Source organism: Phyllobates terribilis, unplaced genomic scaffold (genome assembly GCF_046119375.1).
Source record: "Phyllobates terribilis strain yellow unplaced genomic scaffold, ASM4611937v1 Scaffold_169__1_contigs__length_4117513, whole genome shotgun sequence".
NCBI lineage: Eukaryota > Metazoa > Chordata > Amphibia > Anura > Dendrobatidae > Phyllobates > Phyllobates terribilis.
The window spans coordinates 3,128,487-3,152,151 of record NW_027362929.1 but is presented as its reverse complement, the minus strand read 5'-3'; the positions used below and the strand labels follow the sequence as shown (position 1 = coordinate 3,152,151).

Below are 23,665 nucleotides of genomic sequence, written 5' to 3'. Positions count from 1 at the left end.
TATTGTTGCACACACACCATCTATTTAGCAAATGCCCTTGTTATCAACAGCAGCCTTTTAAACTCACCTGAGCTAACAGGTATGTGAGCTGGTTACTCTGCTGCGCTTAAAATTTCTTTTTTGGTTTGCTACAATGCCTTTTCTGAAACGTTGTCTCCCTCTGCTGGAACACTGACTTCTTTCATTTAATGCCTGCAGACTATAAAAGAGAAACCAACCCAAAAAGTTTGGTTGATTAGTCTGTGGCATTCTTTTAAACTGTTGCTTATGGCGGTCTCTGTGAGCTTCTCAGTGACATTCAGCCATCCAGGTATCCCGCCTGCAGTAGACGGAATGTGGCAATGGAACGCTGGCTGCGCGTGTCATAATAGGCTCTGAGCCTTTATATACCTGCGCACAGCAGCAGCCACCTTCAGTCTGCTGCTGGACAGCCAGCAGCAGCAGCAGCAGGAGAGGTAATTAATCAGCAACCCTCCTGCTAAGGGTAGACAGCTGCTCGTTCCACCCCCCCCCCCGCCTTAATTGGTTCTCCTCCCTTCCAACGGTGTTGAGGCGGGTGGGAACAGCCGGGGGTTGAGGGTACTGTGCTAAAAGAGGTGGAGTTATGCAGATCTAAAACGCGTGGATTGCAGCAGCAGCAAGCCGAAAAGTGCAGGCATGTGAGGGATCTAGAGGTTGACAGCATGTCTTCTTAACGGGAGTCCAGGTGGCCATCTCCACAAATGGACTTTTCAGAATCCTTGGGTGGCACCGTAGTCGGAAACCAATTCTGGTTATCGCTTCTCGGCCTTTTGGCTAAGATCAAGTGTAGTATCTGTTCTTATCAGTTTAATATCTGATACGTCCCCTATCTGGGGACCATATATTAAATGGATTTTTAGAACAGGGAGATGGAAAAAGAGCTTGCTCTGTCCACTCCACGCATTGACCTGGTATTGCAGTATCTCCAGGACCGGTGCACCCCTTCTTTAATGCAGTTTCTAAAATCAGAAAGAATTGAATTCAATGCTTTTTGTTCATTTTGCTTGTTTGTCATATTTTGGGATGGACTCTTTGGCTTTGCTTTTCTTCTCCTCATTGGATTTTTCATGTTAAAAGTTGCAGAAGCCAGATGACAAGCTCATTTTGGTTCAACTTCGGCAACTGTGCATTGCATTGCCATGTAATGTAATGTAATGCAATGCTATCTATCTATCTCTCCCTCTATACTTCCTTTTGGATAAACAGACATATTAGGCAAGCATTTTGGAGCTTTCACCTAAATAACTACAGGTGGTGAGATAAGCTGCACAATATAATTGACCTTTCAGTATATTGTTGCACACACACCATCTATTTAGCAAATGCCCTTGTTATCAACAGCAGCCTTTTAAACTCACCTGAGCTAACAGGTATGTGAGCTGGTTACTCTGCTGCGCTTAAAATTTCTTTTTTGGTTTGCTACAATGCCTTTTCTGAAACGTTGTCTCCCTCTGCTGGAACACTGACTTCTTTCATTTAATGCCTGCAGACTATAAAAGAGAAACCAACCCAAAAAGTTTGGTTGATTAGTCTGTGGCATTCTTTTAAACTGTTGCTTATGGCGGTCTCTGTGAGCTTCTCAGTGACATTCAGCCAGCCAGGTATCCCGCCTGCAGTAGACGGAATGTGGCAATGGAACGCTGGCTGCGCGTGTCATAATAGGCTCTGAGCCTTTATATACCTGCGCACAGCAGCAGCCACCTTCAGTCTGCTGCTGGACAGCCAGCAGCAGCAGCAGCAGGAGAGGTAATTAATCAGCAACCCTCCTGCTAAGGGTAGACAGCTGCTCGTTCCACCCCCCCCCCCCGCCTTAATTGGTTCTCCTCCCTTCCAACGGTGTTGAGGCGGGTGGGAACAGCCGGGGGTTGAGGGTACTGTGCTAAAAGAGGTGGAGTTATGCAGATCTAAAACGCGTGGATTGCAGCAGCAGCAAGCCGAAAAGTGCAGGCATGTGAGGGATCTAGAGGTTGACAGCATGTCTTCTTAACGGGAGTCCAGGTGGCCATCTCCACAAATGGACTTTTCAGAATCCTTGGGTGGCACCGTAGTCGGAAACCAATTCTGGTTATCGCTTCTCGGCCTTTTGGCTAAGATCAAGTGTAGTATCTGTTCTTATCAGTTTAATATCTGATACGTCCCCTATCTGGGGACCATATATTAAATGGATTTTTAGAACAGGGAGATGGAAAAAGAGCTTGCTCTGTCCACTCCACGCATTGACCTGGTATTGCAGTATCTCCAGGACCGGTGCACCCCTTCTTTAATGCAGTTTCTAAAATCAGAAAGAATTGAATTCAATGCTTTTTGTTCATTTTGCTTGTTTGTCGTATTTTGGGATGGACTCTTTGGCTTTGCTTTTCTTCTCCTCATTGGATTTTTCATGTTAAAAGTTGCAGAAGCCAGATGACAAGCTCATTTTGGTTCAACTTCAGCAACTGTGCATTGCATTGCCATGTAATGTAATGTAATGCAATGCTATCTATCTAGCTCTCCCTCTATACTTCCTTTTGGATAAACAGACATATTAGGCAAGCATTTTGGAGCTTTCACCTAAATAACTACAGGTGGTGAGATAAGCTGCACAATATAATTGACCTTTCAGTATATTGTTGCACACACACCATCTATTTAGCAAATGCCCTTGTTATCAACAGCAGCCTTTTAAACTCACCTGAGCTAACAGGTATGTGAGCTGGTTACTCTGCTGCGCTTAAAATTTCTTTTTTGGTTTGCTACAATGCCTTTTCTGAAACGTTGTCTCCCTCTGCTGGAACACTGACTTCTTTCATTTAATGCCTGCAGACTATAAAAGAGAAACCAACCCAAAAAGTTTGGTTGATTAGTCTGTGGCATTCTTTTAAACTGTTGCTTATGGCGGTCTCTGTGAGCTTCTCAGTGACATTCAGCCATCCAGGTATCCCGCCTGCAGTAGACGGAATGTGGCAATGGAACGCTGGCTGCGCGTGTCATAATAGGCTCTGAGCCTTTATATACCTGCGCACAGCAGCAGCCACCTTCAGTCTGCTGCTGGACAGCCAGCAGCAGCAGCAGCAGGAGAGGTAATTAATCAGCAACCCTCCTGCTAAGGGTAGACAGCTGCTCGTTCCACCCCCCCCCCCCCCGCCTTAATTGGTTCTCCTCCCTTCCAACGGTGTTGAGGCGGGTGGGAACAGCCGGGGGTTGAGGGTACTGTGCTAAAAGAGGTGGAGTTATGCAGATCTAAAACGCGTGGATTGCAGCAGCAGCAAGCCGAAAAGTGCAGGCATGTGAGGGATCTAGAGGTTGACAGCATGTCTTCTTAACGGGAGTCCAGGTGGCCATCTCCACAAATGGACTTTTCAGAATCCTTGGGTGGCACCGTAGTCGGAAACCAATTCTGGTTATCGCTTCTCGGCCTTTTGGCTAAGATCAAGTGTAGTATCTGTTCTTATCAGTTTAATATCTGATACGTCCCCTATCTGGGGACCATATATTAAATGGATTTTTAGAACAGGGAGATGGAAAAAGAGCTTGCTCTGTCCACTCCACGCATTGACCTGGTATTGCAGTATCTCCAGGACCGGTGCACCCCTTCTTTAATGCAGTTTCTAAAATCAGAAAGAATTGAATTCAATGCTTTTTGTTCATTTTGCTTGTTTGTTGGATTTTGGGATGGACTCTTTGGCTTTGCTTTTCTTCTCCTCATTGGATTTTTCATGTTAAAAGTTGCAGAAGCCAGATGACAAGCTCATTTTGGTTCAACTTCAGCAACTGTGCATTGCATTGCCATGTAATGTAATGTAATGCAATGCTATCTATCTAGCTCTCCCTCTATACTTCCTTTTGGATAAACAGACATATTAGGCAAGCATTTTGGAGCTTTCACCTAAATAACTACAGGTGGTGAGATAAGCTGCACAATATAATTGACCTTTCAGTATATTGTTGCACACACACCATCTATTTAGCAAATGCCCTTGTTATCAACAGCAGCCTTTTAAACTCACCTGAGCTAACAGGTATGTGAGCTGGTTACTCTGCTGCGCTTAAAATTTCTTTTTTGGTTTGCTACAATGCCTTTTCTGAAACGTTGTCTCCCTCTGCTGGAACACTGACTTCTTTCATTTAATGCCTGCAGACTATAAAAGAGAAACCAACCCAAAAAGTTTGGTTGATTAGTCTGTGGCATTCTTTTAAACTGTTGCTTATGGCGGTCTCTGTGAGCTTCTCAGTGACATTCAGCCATCCAGGTATCCCGCCTGCAGTAGACGGAATGTGGCAATGGAACGCTGGCTGCGCGTGTCATAATAGGCTCTGAGCCTTTATATACCTGCGCACAGCAGCAGCCACCTTCAGTCTGCTGCTGGACAGCCAGCAGCAGCAGCAGCAGGAGAGGTAATTAATCAGCAACCCTCCTGCTAAGGGTAGACAGCTGCTCGTTCCACCCCCCCCCCGCCTTAATTGGTTCTCCTCCCTTCCAACGGTGTTGAGGCGGGTGGGAACAGCCGGGGGTTGAGGGTACTGTGCTAAAAGAGGTGGAGTTATGCAGATCTAAAACGCGTGGATTGCAGCAGCAGCAAGCCGAAAAGTGCAGGCATGTGAGGGATCTAGAGGTTGACAGCATGTCTTCTTAACGGGAGTCCAGGTGGCCATCTCCACAAATGGACTTTTCAGAATCCTTGGGTGGCACCGTAGTCGGAAACCAATTCTGGTTATCGCTTCTCGGCCTTTTGGCTAAGATCAAGTGTAGTATCTGTTCTTATCAGTTTAATATCTGATACGTCCCCTATCTGGGGACCATATATTAAATGGATTTTTAGAACAGGGAGATGGAAAAAGAGCTTGCTCTGTCCACTCCACGCATTGACCTGGTATTGCAGTATCTCCAGGACCGGTGCACCCCTTCTTTAATGCAGTTTCTAAAATCAGAAAGAATTGAATTCAATGCTTTTTGTTCATTTTGCTTGTTTGTCGGATTTTGGGATGGACTCTTTGGCTTTGCTTTTCTTCTCCTCATTGGATTTTTCATGTTAAAAGTTGCAGAAGCCAGATGACAAGCTCATTTTGGTTCAACTTCAGCAACTGTGCATTGCATTGCCATGTAATGTAATGTAATGCAATGCTATCTATCTAGCTCTCCCTCTATACTTCCTTTTGGATAAACAGACATATTAGGCAAGCATTTTGGAGCTTTCACCTAAATAACTACAGGTGGTGAGATAAGCTGCACAATATAATTGACCTTTCAGTATATTGTTGCACACACACCATCTATTTAGCAAATGCCCTTGTTATCAACAGCAGCCTTTTAAACTCACCTGAGCTAACAGGTATGTGAGCTGGTTACTCTGCTGCGCTTAAAATTTCTTTTTTGGTTTGCTACAATGCCTTTTCTGAAACGTTGTCTCCCTCTGCTGGAACACTGACTTCTTTCATTTAATGCCTGCAGACTATAAAAGAGAAACCAACCCAAAAAGTTTGGTTGATTAGTCTGTGGCATTCTTTTAAACTGTTGCTTATGGCGGTCTCTGTGAGCTTCTCAGTGACATTCAGCCATCCAGGTATCCCGCCTGCAGTAGATGGAATGTGGCAATGGAACGCTGGCTGCGCGTGTCATAATAGGCTCTGAGCCTTTACATACCTGCGCACAGCAGCAGCCACCTTCAGTCTGCTGCTGGACAGCCAGCAGCAGCAGCAGCAGGAGAGGTAATTAATCAGCAACCCTCCTGCTAAGGGTAGACAGCTGCTCGTTGCACCCCCCCCCGCCTTAATTGGTTCTCCTCCCTTCCAACGGTGTTGAGGCGGGTGGGAACAGCCGGGGGTTGAGGGTACTGTGCTAAAAGAGGTGGAGTTATGCAGATCTAAAACGCGTGGATTGCAGCAGCAGCAAGCCGAAAAGTGCAGGCATGTGAGGGATCTAGAGGTTGACAGCATGTCTTCTTAACGGGAGTCCAGGTGGCCATCTCCACAAATGGACTTTTCAGAATCCTTGGGTGGCACCGTAGTCGGAAACCAATTCTGGTTATCGCTTCTCGGCCTTTTGGCTAAGATCAAGTGTAGTATCTGTTCTTATCAGTTTAATATCTGATACGTCCCCTATCTGGGGACCATATATTAAATGGATTTTTAGAACAGGGAGATGGAAAAAGAGCTTGCTCTGTCCACTCCACGCATTGACCTGGTATTGCAGTATCTCCAGGACCGGTGCACCCCTTCTTTAATGCAGTTTCTAAAATCAGAAAGAATTGAATTCAATGCTTTTTGTTCATTTTGCTTGTTTGTCGGATTTTGGGATGGACTCTTTGGCTTTGCTTTTCTTCTCCTCATTGGATTTTTCATGTTAAAAGTTGCAGAAGCCAGATGACAAGCTCATTTTGGTTCAACTTCAGCAACTGTGCATTGCATTGCCATGTAATGTAATGTAATGCAATGCTATCTATCTAGCTCTCCCTCTATACTTCCTTTTAGATAAACAGACATATTAGGCAAGCATTTTGGAGCTTTCACCTAAATAACTACAGGTGGTGAGATAAGCTGCACAATATAATTGACCTTTCAGTATATTGTTGCACACACACCATCTATTTAGCAAATGCCCTTGTTATCAACAGCAGCCTTTTAAACTCACCTGAGCTAACAGGTATGTGAGCTGGTTACTCTGCTGCGCTTAAAATTTCTTTTTTGGTTTGCTACAATGCCTTTTCTGAAACGTTGTCTCCCTCTGCTGGAACACTGACTTCTTTCATTTAATGCCTGCAGACTATAAAAGAGAAACCAACCCAAAAAGTTTGGTTGATTAGTCTGTGGCATTCTTTTAAACTGTTGCTTATGGCGGTCTCTGTGAGCTTTTCAGTGACATTCAGCCATCCAGGTATCCCGCCTGCAGTAGACGGAATGTGGCAATGGAACGCTGGCTGCGCGTGTCATAATAGGCTCTGAGCCTTTATATACCTGCGCACAGCAGCAGCCACCTTCAGTCTGCTGCTGGACAGCCAGCAGCAGCAGCAGCAGGAGAGGTAATTAATCAGCAACCCTCCTGCTAAGGGTAGACAGCTGCTCGTTCCACCCCCCCCCCCGCCTTAATTGGTTCTCCTCCCTTCCAACGGTGTTGAGGCGGGTGGGAACAGCCGGGGGTTGAGGGTACTGTGCTAAAAGAGGTGGAGTTATGCAGATCTAAAACGCGTGGATTGCAGCAGCAGCAAGCCGAAAAGTGCAGGCATGTGAGGGATCTAGAGGTTGACAGCATGTCTTCTTAACGGGAGTCCAGGTGGCCATCTCCACAAATGGACTTTTCAGAATCCTTGGGTGGCACCGTAGTCGGAAACCAATTCTGGTTATCGCTTCTCGGCCTTTTGGCTAAGATCAAGTGTAGTATCTGTTCTTATCAGTTTAATATCTGATACGTCCCCTATCTGGGGACCATATATTAAATGGATTTTTAGAACAGGGAGATGGAAAAAGAGCTTGCTCTGTCCACTCCACGCATTGACCTGGTATTGCAGTATCTCCAGGACCGGTGCACCCCTTCTTTAATGCAGTTTCTAAAATCAGAAAGAATTGAATTCAATGCTTTTTGTTCATTTTGCTTGTTTGTCGGATTTTGGGATGGACTCTTTGGCTTTGCTTTTCTTCTCCTCATTGGAGTTTTCATGTTAAAAGTTGCAGAAGCCAGATGACAAGCTCATTTTGGTTCAACTTCAGCAACTGTGCATTGCATTGCCATGTAATGTAATGTAATGCAATGCTATCTATCTAGCTCTCCCTCTATACTTCCTTTTGGATAAACAGACATATTAGGCAAGCATTTTGGAGCTTTCACCTAAATAACTACAGGTGGTGAGATAAGCTGCACAATATAATTGACCTTTCAGTATATTGTTGCACACACACCATCTATTTAGCAAATGCCCTTGTTATCAACAGCAGCCTTTTAAACTCACCTGAGCTAACAGGTATGTGAGCTGGTTACTCTGCTGCGCTTAAAATTTCTTTTTTGGTTTGCTACAATGCCTTTTCTGAAACTTTGTCTCCCTCTGCTGGAACACTGACTTCTTTCATTTAATGCCTGCAGACTATAAAAGAGAAACCAACCCAAAAAGTTTGGTTGATTAGTCTGTGGCATTCTTTTAAACTGTTGCTTATGGCGGTCTCTGTGAGCTTCTCAGTGACATTCAGCCATCCAGGTATCCCGCCTGCAGTAGACGGAATGTGGCAATGGAACGCTGGCTGCGCGTGTCATAATAGGCTCTGAGCCTTTATATACCTGCGCACAGCAGCAGCCACCTTCAGTCTGCTGCTGGACAGCCAGCAGCAGCAGCAGCAGGAGAGGTAATTAATCAGCAACCCTCCTGCTAAGGGTAGACAGCTGCTCGTTCCACCCCTCCCCCGCCTTAATTGGTTCTCCTCCCTTCCAACGGTGTTGAGGCGGGTGGGAACAGCCGGGGGTTGAGGGTACTGTGCTAAAAGAGGTGGAGTTATGCAGATCTAAAACGCGTGGATTGCAGCAGCAGCAAGCCGAAAAGTGCAGGCATGTGAGGGATCTAGAGGTTGACAGCATGTCTTCTTAACGGGAGTCCAGGTGGCCATCTCCACAAATGGACTTTTCAGAATCCTTGGGTGGCACCGTAGTCGGAAACCAATTCTGGTTATCGCTTCTCGGCCTTTTGGCTAAGATCAAGTGTAGTATCTGTTCTTATCAGTTTAATATCTGATACGTCCCCTATCTGGGGACCATATATTAAATGGATTTTTAGAACAGGGAGATGGAAAAAGAGCTTGCTCTGTCCACTCCACGCATTGACCTGGTATTGCAGTATCTCCAGGACCGGTGCACCCCTTCTTTAATGCAGTTTCTAAAATCAGAAAGAATTGAATTCAATGCTTTTTGTTCATTTTGCTTGTTTGTCGGATTTTGGGATGGACTCTTTGGCTTTGCTTTTCTTCTCCTCATTGGATTTTTCATGTTAAAAGTTGCAGAAGCCAGATGACAAGCTCATTTTGGTTCAACTTCAGCAACTGTGCATTGCATTGCCATGTAATGTAATGTAATGCAATGCTATCTATCTAGCTCTCCCTCTATACTTCCTTTTAGATAAACAGACATATTAGGCAAGCATTTTGGAGCTTTCACCTAAATAACTACAGGTGGTGAGATAAGCTGCACAATATAATTGACCTTTCAGTATATTGTTGCACACACACCATCTATTTAGCAAATGCCCTTGTTATCAACAGCAGCCTTTTAAACTCACCTGAGCTAACAGGTATGTGAGCTGGTTACTCTGCTGCGCTTAAAATTTCTTTTTTGGTTTGCTACAATGCCTTTTCTGAAACGTTGTCTCCCTCTGCTGGAACACTGACTTCTTTCATTTAATGCCTGCAGACTATAAAAGAGAAACCAACCCAAAAAGTTTGGTTGATTAGTCTGTGGCATTCTTTTAAACTGTTGCTTATGGCGGTCTCTGTGAGCTTTTCAGTGACATTCAGCCATCCAGGTATCCCGCCTGCAGTAGACGGAATGTGGCAATGGAACGCTGGCTGCGCGTGTCATAATAGGCTCTGAGCCTTTATATACCTGCGCACAGCAGCAGCCACCTTCAGTCTGCTGCTGGACAGCCAGCAGCAGCAGCAGCAGGAGAGGTAATTAATCAGCAACCCTCCTGCTAAGGGTAGACAGCTGCTCGTTCCACCCCCCCCCCCGCCTTAATTGGTTCTCCTCCCTTCCAACGGTGTTGAGGCGGGTGGGAACAGCCGGGGGTTGAGGGTACTGTGCTAAAAGAGGTGGAGTTATGCAGATCTAAAACGCGTGGATTGCAGCAGCAGCAAGCCGAAAAGTGCAGGCATGTGAGGGATCTAGAGGTTGACAGCATGTCTTCTTAACGGGAGTCCAGGTGGCCATCTCCACAAATGGACTTTTCAGAATCCTTGGGTGGCACCGTAGTCGGAAACCAATTCTGGTTATCGCTTCTCGGCCTTTTGGCTAAGATCAAGTGTAGTATCTGTTCTTATCAGTTTAATATCTGATACGTCCCCTATCTGGGGACCATATATTAAATGGATTTTTAGAACAGGGAGATGGAAAAAGAGCTTGCTCTGTCCACTCCACGCATTGACCTGGTATTGCAGTATCTCCAGGACCGGTGCACCCCTTCTTTAATGCAGTTTCTAAAATCAGAAAGAATTGAATTCAATGCTTTTTGTTCATTTTGCTTGTTTGTCGGATTTTGGGATGGACTCTTTGGCTTTGCTTTTCTTCTCCTCATTGGAGTTTTCATGTTAAAAGTTGCAGAAGCCAGATGACAAGCTCATTTTGGTTCAACTTCAGCAACTGTGCATTGCATTGCCATGTAATGTAATGTAATGCAATGCTATCTATCTAGCTCTCCCTCTATACTTCCTTTTGGATAAACAGACATATTAGGCAAGCATTTTGGAGCTTTCACCTAAATAACTACAGGTGGTGAGATAAGCTGCACAATATAATTGACCTTTCAGTATATTGTTGCACACACACCATCTATTTAGCAAATGCCCTTGTTATCAACAGCAGCCTTTTAAACTCACCTGAGCTAACAGGTATGTGAGCTGGTTACTCTGCTGCGCTTAAAATTTCTTTTTTGGTTTGCTACAATGCCTTTTCTGAAACTTTGTCTCCCTCTGCTGGAACACTGACTTCTTTCATTTAATGCCTGCAGACTATAAAAGAGAAACCAACCCAAAAAGTTTGGTTGATTAGTCTGTGGCATTCTTTTAAACTGTTGCTTATGGCGGTCTCTGTGAGCTTCTCAGTGACATTCAGCCATCCAGGTATCCCGCCTGCAGTAGACGGAATGTGGCAATGGAACGCTGGCTGCGCGTGTCATAATAGGCTCTGAGCCTTTATATACCTGCGCACAGCAGCAGCCACCTTCAGTCTGCTGCTGGACAGCCAGCAGCAGCAGCAGCAGGAGAGGTAATTAATCAGCAACCCTCCTGCTAAGGGTAGACAGCTGCTCGTTCCACCCCTCCCCCGCCTTAATTGGTTCTCCTCCCTTCCAACGGTGTTGAGGCGGGTGGGAACAGCCGGGGGTTGAGGGTACTGTGCTAAAAGAGGTGGAGTTATGCAGATCTAAAACGCGTGGATTGCAGCAGCAGCAAGCCGAAAAGTGCAGGCATGTGAGGGATCTAGAGGTTGACAGCATGTCTTCTTAACGGGAGTCCAGGTGGCCATCTCCACAAATGGACTTTTCAGAATCCTTGGGTGGCACCGTAGTCGGAAACCAATTCTGGTTATCGCTTCTCGGCCTTTTGGCTAAGATCAAGTGTAGTATCTGTTCTTATCAGTTTAATATCTGATACGTCCCCTATCTGGGGACCATATATTAAATGGATTTTTAGAACAGGGAGATGGAAAAAGAGCTTGCTCTGTCCACTCCACGCATTGACCTGGTATTGCAGTATCTCCAGGACCGGTGCACCCCTTCTTTAATGCAGTTTCTAAAATCAGAAAGAATTGAATTCAATGCTTTTTGTTCATTTTGCTTGTTTGTCGGATTTTGGGATGGACTCTTTGGCTTTGCTTTTCTTCTCCTCATTGGAGTTTTCATGTTAAAAGTTGCAGAAGCCAGATGACAAGCTCATTTTGGTTCAACTTCAGCAACTGTGCATTGCATTGCCATGTAATGTAATGTAATGCAATGCTATCTATCTAGCTCTCCCTCTATACTTCCTTTTGGATAAACAGACATATTAGGCAAGCATTTTGGAGCTTTCACCTAAATAACTACAGGTGGTGAGATAAGCTGCACAATATAATTGACCTTTCAGTATATTGTTGCACACACACCATCTATTTAGCAAATGCCCTTGTTATCAACAGCAGCCTTTTAAACTCACCTGAGCTAACAGGTATGTGAGCTGGTTACTCTGCTGCGCTTAAAATTTCTTTTTTGGTTTGCTACAATGCCTTTTCTGAAACGTTGTCTCCCTCTGCTGGAACACTGACTTCTTTCATTTAATGCCTGCAGACTATAAAAGAGAAACCAACCCAAAAAGTTTGGTTGATTAGTCTGTGGCATTCTTTTAAACTGTTGCTTATGGCGGTCTCTGTGAGCTTCTCAGTGACATTCAGCCATCCAGGTATCCCGCCTGCAGTAGATGGAATGTGGCAATGGAACGCTGGCTGCGCGTGTCATAATAGGCTCTGAGCCTTTACATACCTGCGCACAGCAGCAGCCACCTTCAGTCTGCTGCTGGACAGCCAGCAGCAGCAGCAGCAGGAGAGGTAATTAATCAGCAACCCTCCTGCTAAGGGTAGACAGCTGCTCGTTCCACCCCCCCCCCGCCTTAATTGGTTCTCCTCCCTTCCAACGGTGTTGAGGCGGGTGGGAACAGCCGGGGGTTGAGGGTACTGTGCTAAAAGAGGTGGAGTTATGCAGATCTAAAACGCGTGGATTGCAGCAGCAGCAAGCCGAAAAGTGCAGGCATGTGAGGGATCTAGAGGTTGACAGCATGTCTTCTTAACGGGAGTCCAGGTGGCCATCTCCACAAATGGACTTTTCAGAATCCTTGGGTGGCACCGTAGTCGGAAACCAATTCTGGTTATCGCTTCTCGGCCTTTTGGCTAAGATCAAGTGTAGTATCTGTTCTTATCAGTTTAATATCTGATACGTCCCCTATCTGGGGACCATATATTAAATGGATTTTTAGAACAGGGAGATGGAAAAAGAGCTTGCTCTGTCCACTCCACGCATTGACCTGGTATTGCAGTATCTCCAGGACCGGTGCACCCCTTCTTTAATGCAGTTTCTAAAATCAGAAAGAATTGAATTCAATGCTTTTTGTTCATTTTGCTTGTTTGTCGGATTTTGGGATGGACTCTTTGGCTTTGCTTTTCTTCTCCTCATTGGATTTTTCATGTTAAAAGTTGCAGAAGCCAGATGACAAGCTCATTTTGGTTCAACTTCAGCAACTGTGCATTGCATTGCCATGTAATGTAATGTAATGCAATGCTATCTATCTAGCTCTCCCTCTATACTTCCTTTTGGATAAACAGACATATTAGGCAAGCATTTTGGAGCTTTCACCTAAATAACTACAGGTGGTGAGATAAGCTGCACAATATAATTGACCTTTCAGTATATTGTTGCACACACACCATCTATTTAGCAAATACCCTTGTTATCAACAGCAGCCTTTTAAACTCACCTGAGCTAACAGGTATGTGAGCTGGTTACTCTGCTGCGCTTAAAATTTCTTTTTTGGTTTGCTACAATGCCTTTTCTGAAACGTTGTCTCCCTCTGCTGGAACACTGACTTCTTTCATTTAATGCCTGCAGACTATAAAAGAGAAACCAACCCAAAAAGTTTGGTTGATTAGTCTGTGGCATTCTTTTAAACTGTTGCTTATGGCGGTCTCTGTGAGCTTCTCAGTGACATTCAGCCATCCAGGTATCCCGCCTGCATTAGACGGAATGTGGCAATGGAACGCTGGCTGCGCGTGTCATAATAGGCTCTGAGCCTTTACATACCTGCGCACAGCAGCAGCCACCTTCAGTCTGCTGCTGGACAGCCAGCAGCAGCAGCAGCAGGATAGGTAATTAATCAGCAACCCTCCTGCTAAGGGTAGACAGCTGCTCGTTCCACCCCCCCCTCGCCTTAATTGGTTCTCCTCCCTTCCAACGGTGTTGAGGCGGGTGGGAACAGCCGGGGGTTGAGGGTACTGTGCTAAAAGAGGTGGAGTTATGCAGATCTAAAACGCGTGGATTGCAGCAGCAGCAAGCCGAAAAGTGCAGGCATGTGAGGGATCTAGAGGTTGACAGCATGTCTTCTTAACGGGAGTCCAGGTGGCCATCTCCACAAATGGACTTTTCAGAATCCTTGGGTGGCACCGTAGTCGGAAACCAATTCTGGTTATCGCTTCTCGGCCTTTTGGCTAAGATCAAGTGTAGTATCTGTTCTTATCAGTTTAATATCTGATACGTCCCCTATCTGGGGACCATATATTAAATGGATTTTTAGAACAGGGAGATGGAAAAAGAGCTTGCTCTGTCCACTCCACGCATTGACCTGGTATTGCAGTATCTCCAGGACCGGTGCACCCCTTCTTTAATGCAGTTTCTAAAATCAGAAAGAATTGAATTCAATGCTTTTTGTTCATTTTGCTTGTTTGTCGGATTTTGGGATGGACTCTTTGGCTTTGCTTTTCTTCTCCTCATTGGATTTTTCATGTTAAAAGTTGCAGAAGCCAGATGACAAGCTCATTTTGGTTCAACTTCAGCAACTGTGCATTGCATTGCCATGTAATGTAATGTAATGCAATGCTATCTATCTAGCTCTCCCTCTATACTTCCTTTTGGATAAACAGACATATTAGGCAAGCATTTTGGAGCTTTCACCTAAATAACTACAGGTGGTGAGATAAGCTGCACAATATAATTGACCTTTCAGTATATTGTTGCACACACACCATCTATTTAGCAAATGCCCTTGTTATCAACAGCAGCCTTTTAACCTCACCTGAGCTAACAGGTATGTGAGCTGGTTACTCTGCTGTGCTTAAAATTTCTTTTTTGGTTTGCTACAATGCCTTTTCTGAAACGTTGTCTCCCTCTGCTGGAACACTGACTTCTTTCATTTAATGCCTGCAGACTATAAAAGAGAAACCAGCCCAAAAAGTTTGGTTGATTAGTCTGTGGCATTCTTTTCAACTGTTGCTTATGGCGGTCTCTGTGAGCTTCTCAGTGACATTCAGCCATCCAGGTATCCCGCCTGCAGTAGACGGAATGTGGCAATGGAACGCTGGCTGCGCGTGTCATAATAGGCTCTGAGCCTTTACATACCTGCGCACAGCAGCAGCCACCTTCAGTCTGCTGCTGGACAGCCAGCAGCAGCAGCAGCAGGAGAGGTAATTAATCAGCAACCCTCCTGCTAAGGGTAGACAGCTGCTCGTTCCACCCCCCCCCCGCCTTAATTGGTTCTCCTCCCTTCCAACGGTGTTGAGGCGGGTGGGAACAGCCGGGGGTTGAGGGTACTGTGCTAAAAGAGGTGGAGTTATGCAGATCTAAAACGCGTGGATTGCAGCAGCAGCAAGCCGAAAAGTGCAGGCATGTGAGGGATCTAGAGGTTGACAGCATGTCTTCTTAACGGGAGTCCAGGTGGCCATCTCCACAAATGGACTTTTCAGAATCCTTGGGTGGCACCGTAGTCGGAAACCAATTCTGGTTATCGCTTCTCGGCCTTTTGGCTAAGATCAAGTGTAGTATCTGTTCTTATCAGTTTAATATCTGATACGTCCCCTATCTGGGGACCATATATTAAATGGATTTTTAGAACAGGGAGATGGAAAAAGAGCTTGCTCTGTCCACTCCACGCATTGACCTGGTATTGCAGTATCTCCAGGACCGGTGCACCCCTTCTTTAATGCAGTTTCTAAAATCAGAAAGAATTGAATTCAATGCTTTTTGTTCATTTTGCTTGTTTGTCGGATTTTGGGATGGACTCTTTGGCTTTGCTTTTCTTCTCCTCATTGGATTTTTCATGTTAAAAGTTGCAGAAGCCAGATGACAAGCTCATTTTGGTTCAACTTCAGCAACTGTGCATTGCATTGCCATGTAATGTAATGTAATGCAATGCTATCTATCTAGCTCTCCCTCTATACTTCCTTTTGGATAAACAGACATATTAGGCAAGCATTTTGGAGCTTTCACCTAAATAACTACAGGTGGTGAGATAAGCTGCACAATATAATTGACCTTTCAGTATATTGTTGCACACACACCATCTATTTAGCAAATGCCCTTGTTATCAACAGCAGCCTTTTAAACTCACCTGAGCTAACAGGTATGTGAGCTGGTTACTCTGCTGTGCTTAAAATTTCTTTTTTGGTTTGCTACAATGCCTTTTCTGAAACGTTGTCTCCCTCTGCTGGAACACTGACTTCTTTCATTTAATGCCTGCAGACTATAAAAGAGACACCAGCCCAAAAAGTTTGGTTGATTAGTCTGTGGCATTCTTTTAAACTGTTGCTTATGGCGGTCTCTGTGAGCTTCTCAGTGACATTCAGCCATCCAGGTATCCCGCCTGCAGTAGACGGAATGTGGCAATGGAACGCTGGCTGCGCGTGTCATAATAGGCTCTGAGCCTTTATATACCTGCGCACAGCAGCAGCCACCTTCAGTCTGCTGCTGGACAGCCAGCAGCAGCAGCAGCAGGAGAGGTAATTAATCAGCAACCCTCCTGCTAAGGGTAGACAGCTGCTCGTTCCACCCCCCCCCCGCCTTAATTGGTTCTCCTCCCTTCCAACGGTGTTGAGGCGGGTGGGAACAGCCGGGGGTTGAGGGTACTGTGCTAAAAGAGGTGGAGTTATGCAGATCTAAAACGCGTGGATTGCAGCAGCAGCAAGCCGAAAAGTGCAGGCACGTGAGGGATCTAGAGGTTGACAGCATGTCTTCTTAACGGGAGTCCAGGTGGCCATCTCCACAAATGGACTTTTCAGAATCCTTGGGTGGCACCGTAGTCGGAAACCAATTCTGGTTATCGCTTCTCGGCCTTTTGGCTAAGATCAAGTGTAGTATCTGTTCTTATCAGTTTAATATCTGATACGTCCCCTATCTGGGGACCATATATTAAATGGATTTTTAGAACAGGGAGATGGAAAAAGAGCTTGCTCTGTCCACTCCACGCATTGACCTGGTATTGCAGTATCTCCAGGACCGGTGCACCCCTTCTTTAATGCAGTTTCTAAAATCAGAAAGAATTGAATTCAATGCTTTTTGTTCATTTTGCTTGTTTGTCGGATTTTGGGATGGACTCTTTGGCTTTGCTTTTCTTCTCCTCATTGGATTTTTCATGTTAAAAGTTGCAGAAGCCAGATGACAAGCTCATTTTGGTTCAACTTCAGCAACTGTGCATTGCATTGCCATGTAATGTAATGTAATGCAGTGCTATCTATCTAGCTCTCCCTCTATACTTCCTTTTGGATAAACAGACATATTAGGCAAGCATTTTGGAGCTTTCACCTAAATAACTACAGGTGGTGAGATAAGCTGCACAATATAATTGACCTTTCAGTATATTGTTGCACACACACCATCTATTTAGCAAATGCCCTTGTTATCAACAGCAGCCTTTTAAACTCACCTGAGCTAACAGGTATGTGAGCTGGTTACTCTGCTGCGCTTAAAATTTCTTTTTTGGTTTGCTACAATGCCTTTTCTGAAACGTTGTCTCCCTCTGCTGGAACACTGACTTCTTTCATTTAATGCCTGCAGACTATAAAAGAGAAACCAACCCAAAAAGTTTGGTTGATTAGTCTGTGGCATTCTTTTAAACTGTTGCTTATGGCGGTCTCTGTGAGCTTCTCAGTGACATTCAGCCATGCAGGTATCCCGCCTGCAGTAGACGGAATGTGGCAATGGAACGCTGGCTGCGCGTGTCATAATAGGCTCTGAGCCTTTACATACCTGCGCACAGCAGCAGCCACCTTCAGTCTGCTGCTGGACAGCCAGCAGCAGCAGCAGCAGGAGAGGTAATTAATCAGCAACCCTCCTGCTAAGGGTAGACAGCTGCTCGTTCCACCCCCCCCCCCGCCTTAATTGGTTCTCCTCCCTTCCAACGGTGTTGAGGCGGGTGGGAACAGCCGGGGGTTGAGGGTACTGTGCTAAAAGAGGTGGAGTTATGCAGATCTAAAACGCGTGGATTGCAGCAGCAGCAAGCCAAAAAGTGCAGGCATGTGAGGGATCTAGAGGTTGACAGCATGTCTTCTTAACGGGAGTCCAGGTGGCCATCTCCACAAATGGACTTTTCAGAATCCTTGGGTGGCACCATAGTCGGAAACCAATTCTGGTTATCGCTTCTCGGCCTTTTGGCTAAGATCAAGTGTAGTATCTGTTCTTATCAGTTTAATATCTGATACGTCCCCTATCTGGGGACCATATATTAAATGGATTTTTAGAACAGGGAGATGGAAAAAGAGCTTGCTCTGTCCACTCCACGCATTGACCTGGTATTGCAGTATCTCCAGGACCGGTGCACCCCTTCTTTAATGCAGTTTCTAAAATCAGAAAGAATTGAATTCAATGCTTTTTGTTCATTTTGCTTGTTTGTCGGATTTTGGGATGGACTCTTTGGCTTTGCTTTTCTTCTCCTCATTGGATTTTTCATGTTAAAAGTTGCAGAAGCCAGATGACAAGCTCATTTTGGTTCAACTTCAGCAACTGTGCATTGCATTGCCATGTAATGTAATGTAATGCAATGCTATCTATCTAGCTCTCCCTCTATACTTCCTTTTGGATAAACAGACATATTAGGCAAGCATTTTGGAGCTTTCACCTAAATAACTACAGGTGGTGAGATAAGCTGCACAATATAATTGACCTTTCAGTATATTGTTGCACACACACCATCTATTTAGCAAATGCCCTTGTTATCAACAGCAGCCTTTTAAACTCACCTGAGCTAACAGGTATGTGAGCTGGTTACTCTGCTCCGCTTAAAATTTCTTTTTTGGTTTGCTACAATGCCTTTTCTGAAACGTTGTCTCCCTCTGCTGGAACACTGACTTCTTTCATTTAATGCCTGCAGACTATAAAAGAGAAACCAACCCAAAAAGTTTGGTTGATTAGTCTGTGGCATTCTTTTAAACTGTTGCTTATGGCGGTCTCTGTGAGCTTCTCATTGACATTCAGCCATCCAGGTATCCCGCCTGCAGTAGACGGAATGTGGCAATGGAACGCTGGCTGCGCGTGTCATAATAGGCTCTGAGCCTTTATATACCTGCGCACAGCAGCAGCCACCTTCAGTCTGCTGCTGGACAGCCAGCAGCAGCAGGAGAGGTAATTAATCAGCAACCCTCCTGCTAAGGGTAGACAGCTGCTCGTTCCACCCCCCCCCCCGCCTTAATTGGTTCTCCTCCCTTCCAACGGTGTTGAGGCGGGTGGGAACAGCCGGGGGTTGAGGGTACTGTGCTAAAAGAGGTGGAGTTATGCAGATCTAAAACGCGTGGATTGCAGCAGCAGCAAGCCGAAAAGTGCAGGCATGTGAGGGATCTAGAGGTTGACAGCATGTCTTCTTAACGGGAGTCCAGGTGGCCATCTCCACAAATGGACTTTTCAGAATCCTTGGGTGGCACCGTAGTCGGAAACCAATTCTGGTTATCGCTTCTCGGCCTTTTGGCTAAGATCAAGTGTAGTATCTGTTCTTATCAGTTTAATATCTGATACGTCCCCTATCTGGGGACCATATATTAAATGGATTTTTAGAACAGGGAGATGGAAAAAGAGCTTGCTCTGTCCACTCCACGCATTGACCTGGTATTGCAGTATCTCCAGGACCGGTGCACCCCTTCTTTAATGCAGTTTCTAAAATCAGAAAGAATTGAATTCAATGCTTTTTGTTCATTTTGCTTGTTTGTCGGATTTTGGGATGGACTCTTTGGCTTTGCTTTTCTTCTCCTCATTGGATTTTTCATGTTAAAAGTTGCAGAAGCCAGATGACAAGCTCATTTTGGTTCAACTTCAGCAACTGTGCATTGCATTGCCATGTAATGTAATGTAATGCAATGCTATCTATCTAGCTCTCCCTCTATACTTCCTTTTGGATAAACAGACATATTAGGCAAGCATTTTGGAGCTTTCACCTAAATAACTACAGGTGGTGAGATAAGCTGCACAATATAATTGACCTTTCAGTATATTGTTGCACACACACCATCTATTTAGCAAATGCCCTTGTTATCAACAGCAGCCTTTTAAACTCACCTGAGCTAACAGGTATGTGAGCTGGTTACTCTGCTGCGCTTAAAATTTCTTTTTTGGCTTGCTACAATGCCTTTTCTGAAACGTTGTCTCCCTCTGCTGGAACACTGACTTCTTTCATTTAATGCCTGCAGACTATAAAAGAGAAACCAACCCAAAAAGTTTGGTTGATTAGTCTGTGGCATTCTTTTAAACTGTTGCTTATGGCGGTCTCTGTGAGCTTCTCAGTGACATTCAGCCATGCAGGTATCCCGCCTGCAGTAGACGGAATGTGGCAATGGAACGCTGGCTGCGCGTGTCATAATAGGCTCTGAGCCTTTACATACCTGCGCACAGCAGCAGCCACCTTCAGTCTGCTGCTGGACAGCCAGCAGCAGCAGCAGCAGGAGAGGTAATTAATCAGCAACCCTCCTGCTAAGGGTAGACAGCTGCTCGTTCCACCCCCCCCCGCCTTAATTGGTTCTCCTCCCTTCCAACGGTGTTGAGGCGGGTGGGAACAGCCGGGGGTTGAGGGTACTGTGCTAAAAGAGGTGGAGTTATGCAGATCTAAAACGCGTGGATTGCAGCAGCAGCAAGCCGAAAAGTGCAGGCATGTGAGGGATCTAGAGGTTGACAGCATGTCTTCTTAACGGGAGTCCAGGTGGCCATCTCCACAAATGGACTTTTCAGAATCCTTGGGTGGCACCGTAGTCGGAAACCAATTCTGGTTATCGCTTCTCGGCCTTTTGGCTAAGATCAAGTGTAGTATCTGTTCTTATCAGTTTAATATCTGATACGTCCCCTATCTGGGGACCATATATTAAATGGATTTTTAGAACAGGGAGATGGAAAAAGAGCTTGCTCTGTCCACTCCACGCATTGACCTGGTATTGCAGTATCTCCAGGACCGGTGCACCCCTTCTTTAATGCAGTTTCTAAAATCAGAAAGAATTGAATTCAATGCTTTTTGTTCATTTTGCTTGTTTGTCGGATTTTGGGATGGACTCTTTGGCTTTGCTTTTCTTCTCCTCATTGGATTTTTCATGTTAAAAGTTGCAGAAGCCAGATGACAAGCTCATTTTGGTTCAACTTCAGCAACTGTGCATTGCATTGCCATGTAATGTAATGTAATGCAATGCTATCTATCTAGCTCTCCCTCTATACTTCCTTTTGGATAAACAGACATATTAGGCAAGCATTTTGGAGCTTTCACCTAAATAACTACAGGTGGTGAGATAAGCTGCACAATATAATTGACCTTTCAGTATATTGTTGCACACACACCATCTATTTAGCAAATGCCCTTGTTATCAACAGCAGCCTTTTAAACTCACCTGAGCTAACAGGTATGTGAGCTGGTTACTCTGCTGCGCTTAAAATTTCTTTTTTGGCTTGCTACAATGCCTTTTCTGAAACGTTGTCTCCCTCTGCTGGAACACTGACTTCTTTCATTTAATGCCTGCAGACTATAAAAGAGAAACCAACCCAAAAAGTTTGGTTGATTAGTCTGTGGCATTCTTTTAAACTGTTGCTTATGGCGGTCTCTGTGAGCTTCTCAGTGACATTCAGCCATGCAGGTATCCCGCCTGCAGTAGACGGAATGTGGCAATGGAACGCTGGCTGCGCGTGTCATAATAGGCTCTGAGCCTTTACATACCTGCGCACAGCAGCAGCCACCTTCAGTCTGCTGCTGGACAGCCAGCAGCAGCAGCAGCAGGAGAGGTAATTAATCAGCAACCCTCCTGCTAAGGGTAGACAGCTGCTCGTTCCACCCCCCCCCCGCCTTAATTGGTTCTCCTCCCTTCCAACGGTGTTGAGGCGGGTGGGAACAGCCGGGGGTTGAGGGTACTGTGCTAAAAGAGGTGGAGTTATGCAGATCTAAAACGCGTGGATTGCAGCAGCAGCAAGCCGAAAAGTGCAGGCATGTGAGGGATCTAGAGGTTGACAGCATGTCTTCTTAACGGGAGTCCAGGTGGCCATCTCCACAAATGGACTTTTCAGAATCCTTGGGTGGCACCGTAGTCGGAAACCAATTCTGGTTATCGCTTCTCGGCCTTTTGGCTAAGATCAAGTGTAGTATCTGTTCTTATCAGTTTAATATCTGATACGTCCCCTATCTGGGGACCATATATTAAATGGATTTTTAGAACAGGGAGATGGAAAAAGAGCTTGCTCTGTCCACTCCACGCATTGACCTGGTATTGCAGTATCTCCAGGACCGGTGCACCCCTTCTTTAATGCAGTTTCTAAAATCAGAAAGAATTGAATTCAATGCTTTTTGTTCATTTTGCTTGTTTGTCGGATTTTGGGATGGACTCTTTGGCTTTGCTTTTCTTCTCCTCATTGGATTTTTCATGTTAAAAGTTGCAGAAGCCAGATGACAAGCTCATTTTGGTTCAACTTCAGCAACTGTGCATTGCATTGCCATGTAATGTAATGTAATGCAATGCTATCTATCTAGCTCTCCCTCTATACTTCCTTTTGGATAAACAGACATATTAGGCAAGCATTTTGGAGCTTTCACCTAAATAACTACAGGTGGTGAGATAAGCTGCACAATATAATTGACCTTTCAGTATATTGTTGCACACACACCATCTATTTAGCAAATGCCCTTGTTATCAACAGCAGCCTTTTAAACTCACCTGAGCTAACAGGTATGTGAGCTGGTTACTCTGCTGCGCTTAAAATTTCTTTTTTGGTTTGCTACAATGCCTTTTCTGAAACGTTGTCTCCCTCTGCTGGAACACTGACTTCTTTCATTTAATGCCTGCAGACTATAAAAGAGAAACCAACCCAAAAAGTTTGGTTGATTAGTCTGTGGCATTCTTTTAAACTGTTGCTTATGGCGGTCTCTGTGAGCTTCTCAGTGACATTCAGCCATCCAGGTATCCCGCCTGCAGTAGACGGAATGTGGCAATGGAACGCTGGCTGCGCGTGTCATAATAGGCTCTGAGCCTTTATATACCTGCGCACAGCAGCAGCCACCTTCAGTCTGCTGCTGGACAGCCAGCAGCAGCAGCAGCAGGAGAGGTAATTAATCAGCAACCCTCCTGCTAAGGGTAGACAGCTGCTCGTTCCACCCCCCCCCCGCCTTAATTGGTTCTCCTCCCTTCCAACGGTGTTGAGGCGGGTGGGAACAGCCGGGGGTTGAGGGTACTGTGCTAAAAGAGGTGGAGTTATGCAGATCTAAAACGCGTGGATTGCAGCAGCAGCAAGCCGAAAAGTGCAGGCATGTGAGGGATCTAGAGGTTGACAGCATGTCTTCTTAACGGGAGTCCAGGTGGCCATCTCCACAAATGGACTTTTCAGAATCCTTGGGTGGCACCGTAGTCGGAAACCAATTCTGGTTATCGCTTCTCGGCCTTTTGGCTAAGATCAAGTGTAGTATCTGTTCTTATCAGTTTAATATCTGATACGTCCCCTATCTGGGGACCATATATTAAATGGATTTTTAGAACAGGGAGATGGAAAAAGAGCTTGCTCTGTCCACTCCACGCATTGACCTGGTATTGCAGTATCTCCAGGACCGGTGCACCCCTTCTTTAATGCAGTTTCTAAAATCAGAAAGAATTGAATTCAATGCTTTTTGTTCATTTTGCTTGTTTGTCGGATTTTGGGATGGACTCTTTGGCTTTGCTTTTCTTCTCCTCATTGGATTTTTCATGTTAAAAGTTGCAGAAGCCAGATGACAAGCTCATTTTGGTTCAACTTCAGCAACTGTGCATTGCATTGCCATGTAATGTAATGTAATGCAATGCTATCTATCTAGCTCTCCCTCTATACTTCCTTTTGGATAAACAGACATATTAGGCAAGCATTTTGGAGCTTTCACCTAAATAACTACAGGTGGTGAGATAAGCTGCACAATATAATTGACCTTTCAGTATATTGTTGCACACACACCATCTATTTAGCAAATGCCCTTGTTATCAACAGCAGCCTTTTAAACT

General features: G+C 45.1%; 18 non-coding genes across 18 annotated transcripts; all 18 read left to right on the top strand.

The window, feature by feature from the left end:
* Positions 1-775: 775 nt before the first annotated feature.
* Positions 776-966, top strand: LOC141209352 (U2 spliceosomal RNA). Its single transcript, XR_012279549.1, has one exon. It is a non-coding gene; the product is annotated as a U2 spliceosomal RNA (small nuclear RNA).
* A 1,122-nt stretch (positions 967-2,088) lies between these two features.
* Positions 2,089-2,279, top strand: LOC141209351 (U2 spliceosomal RNA). Its single transcript, XR_012279548.1, has one exon. It is a non-coding gene; the product is annotated as a U2 spliceosomal RNA (small nuclear RNA).
* A 1,124-nt stretch (positions 2,280-3,403) lies between these two features.
* LOC141209350 (U2 spliceosomal RNA) lies at positions 3,404-3,594 on the top strand. The gene has a single exon (XR_012279547.1). It is a non-coding gene; the product is annotated as a U2 spliceosomal RNA (small nuclear RNA).
* Positions 3,595-4,714: 1,120 nt separating this feature from the next.
* On the top strand, positions 4,715-4,905 carry LOC141209349 (U2 spliceosomal RNA). Its single transcript, XR_012279546.1, has one exon. It is a non-coding gene; the product is annotated as a U2 spliceosomal RNA (small nuclear RNA).
* A 1,119-nt stretch (positions 4,906-6,024) lies between these two features.
* Positions 6,025-6,215, top strand: LOC141209348 (U2 spliceosomal RNA). The gene has a single exon (XR_012279545.1). It is a non-coding gene; the product is annotated as a U2 spliceosomal RNA (small nuclear RNA).
* Positions 6,216-7,336: 1,121 nt separating this feature from the next.
* LOC141209347 (U2 spliceosomal RNA) lies at positions 7,337-7,527 on the top strand. Its single transcript, XR_012279544.1, has one exon. It is a non-coding gene; the product is annotated as a U2 spliceosomal RNA (small nuclear RNA).
* Positions 7,528-8,647: 1,120 nt separating this feature from the next.
* LOC141209346 (U2 spliceosomal RNA) lies at positions 8,648-8,838 on the top strand. Its single transcript, XR_012279543.1, has one exon. It is a non-coding gene; the product is annotated as a U2 spliceosomal RNA (small nuclear RNA).
* Positions 8,839-9,959: 1,121 nt separating this feature from the next.
* On the top strand, positions 9,960-10,150 carry LOC141209345 (U2 spliceosomal RNA). The gene has a single exon (XR_012279542.1). It is a non-coding gene; the product is annotated as a U2 spliceosomal RNA (small nuclear RNA).
* A 1,120-nt stretch (positions 10,151-11,270) lies between these two features.
* On the top strand, positions 11,271-11,461 carry LOC141209344 (U2 spliceosomal RNA). Its single transcript, XR_012279541.1, has one exon. It is a non-coding gene; the product is annotated as a U2 spliceosomal RNA (small nuclear RNA).
* Positions 11,462-12,581: 1,120 nt separating this feature from the next.
* Positions 12,582-12,772, top strand: LOC141209343 (U2 spliceosomal RNA). Its single transcript, XR_012279540.1, has one exon. It is a non-coding gene; the product is annotated as a U2 spliceosomal RNA (small nuclear RNA).
* Positions 12,773-13,892: 1,120 nt separating this feature from the next.
* Positions 13,893-14,083, top strand: LOC141209341 (U2 spliceosomal RNA). The gene has a single exon (XR_012279538.1). It is a non-coding gene; the product is annotated as a U2 spliceosomal RNA (small nuclear RNA).
* Positions 14,084-15,203: 1,120 nt separating this feature from the next.
* Positions 15,204-15,394, top strand: LOC141209340 (U2 spliceosomal RNA). Its single transcript, XR_012279537.1, has one exon. It is a non-coding gene; the product is annotated as a U2 spliceosomal RNA (small nuclear RNA).
* A 1,120-nt stretch (positions 15,395-16,514) lies between these two features.
* LOC141209339 (U2 spliceosomal RNA) lies at positions 16,515-16,705 on the top strand. The gene has a single exon (XR_012279536.1). It is a non-coding gene; the product is annotated as a U2 spliceosomal RNA (small nuclear RNA).
* A 1,121-nt stretch (positions 16,706-17,826) lies between these two features.
* LOC141209338 (U2 spliceosomal RNA) lies at positions 17,827-18,017 on the top strand. The gene has a single exon (XR_012279535.1). It is a non-coding gene; the product is annotated as a U2 spliceosomal RNA (small nuclear RNA).
* A 1,115-nt stretch (positions 18,018-19,132) lies between these two features.
* Positions 19,133-19,323, top strand: LOC141209337 (U2 spliceosomal RNA). Its single transcript, XR_012279534.1, has one exon. It is a non-coding gene; the product is annotated as a U2 spliceosomal RNA (small nuclear RNA).
* Positions 19,324-20,442: 1,119 nt separating this feature from the next.
* LOC141209335 (U2 spliceosomal RNA) lies at positions 20,443-20,633 on the top strand. Its single transcript, XR_012279532.1, has one exon. It is a non-coding gene; the product is annotated as a U2 spliceosomal RNA (small nuclear RNA).
* A 1,120-nt stretch (positions 20,634-21,753) lies between these two features.
* On the top strand, positions 21,754-21,944 carry LOC141209334 (U2 spliceosomal RNA). Its single transcript, XR_012279531.1, has one exon. It is a non-coding gene; the product is annotated as a U2 spliceosomal RNA (small nuclear RNA).
* A 1,120-nt stretch (positions 21,945-23,064) lies between these two features.
* Positions 23,065-23,255, top strand: LOC141209333 (U2 spliceosomal RNA). Its single transcript, XR_012279530.1, has one exon. It is a non-coding gene; the product is annotated as a U2 spliceosomal RNA (small nuclear RNA).
* Positions 23,256-23,665: the final 410 nt, after the last annotated feature.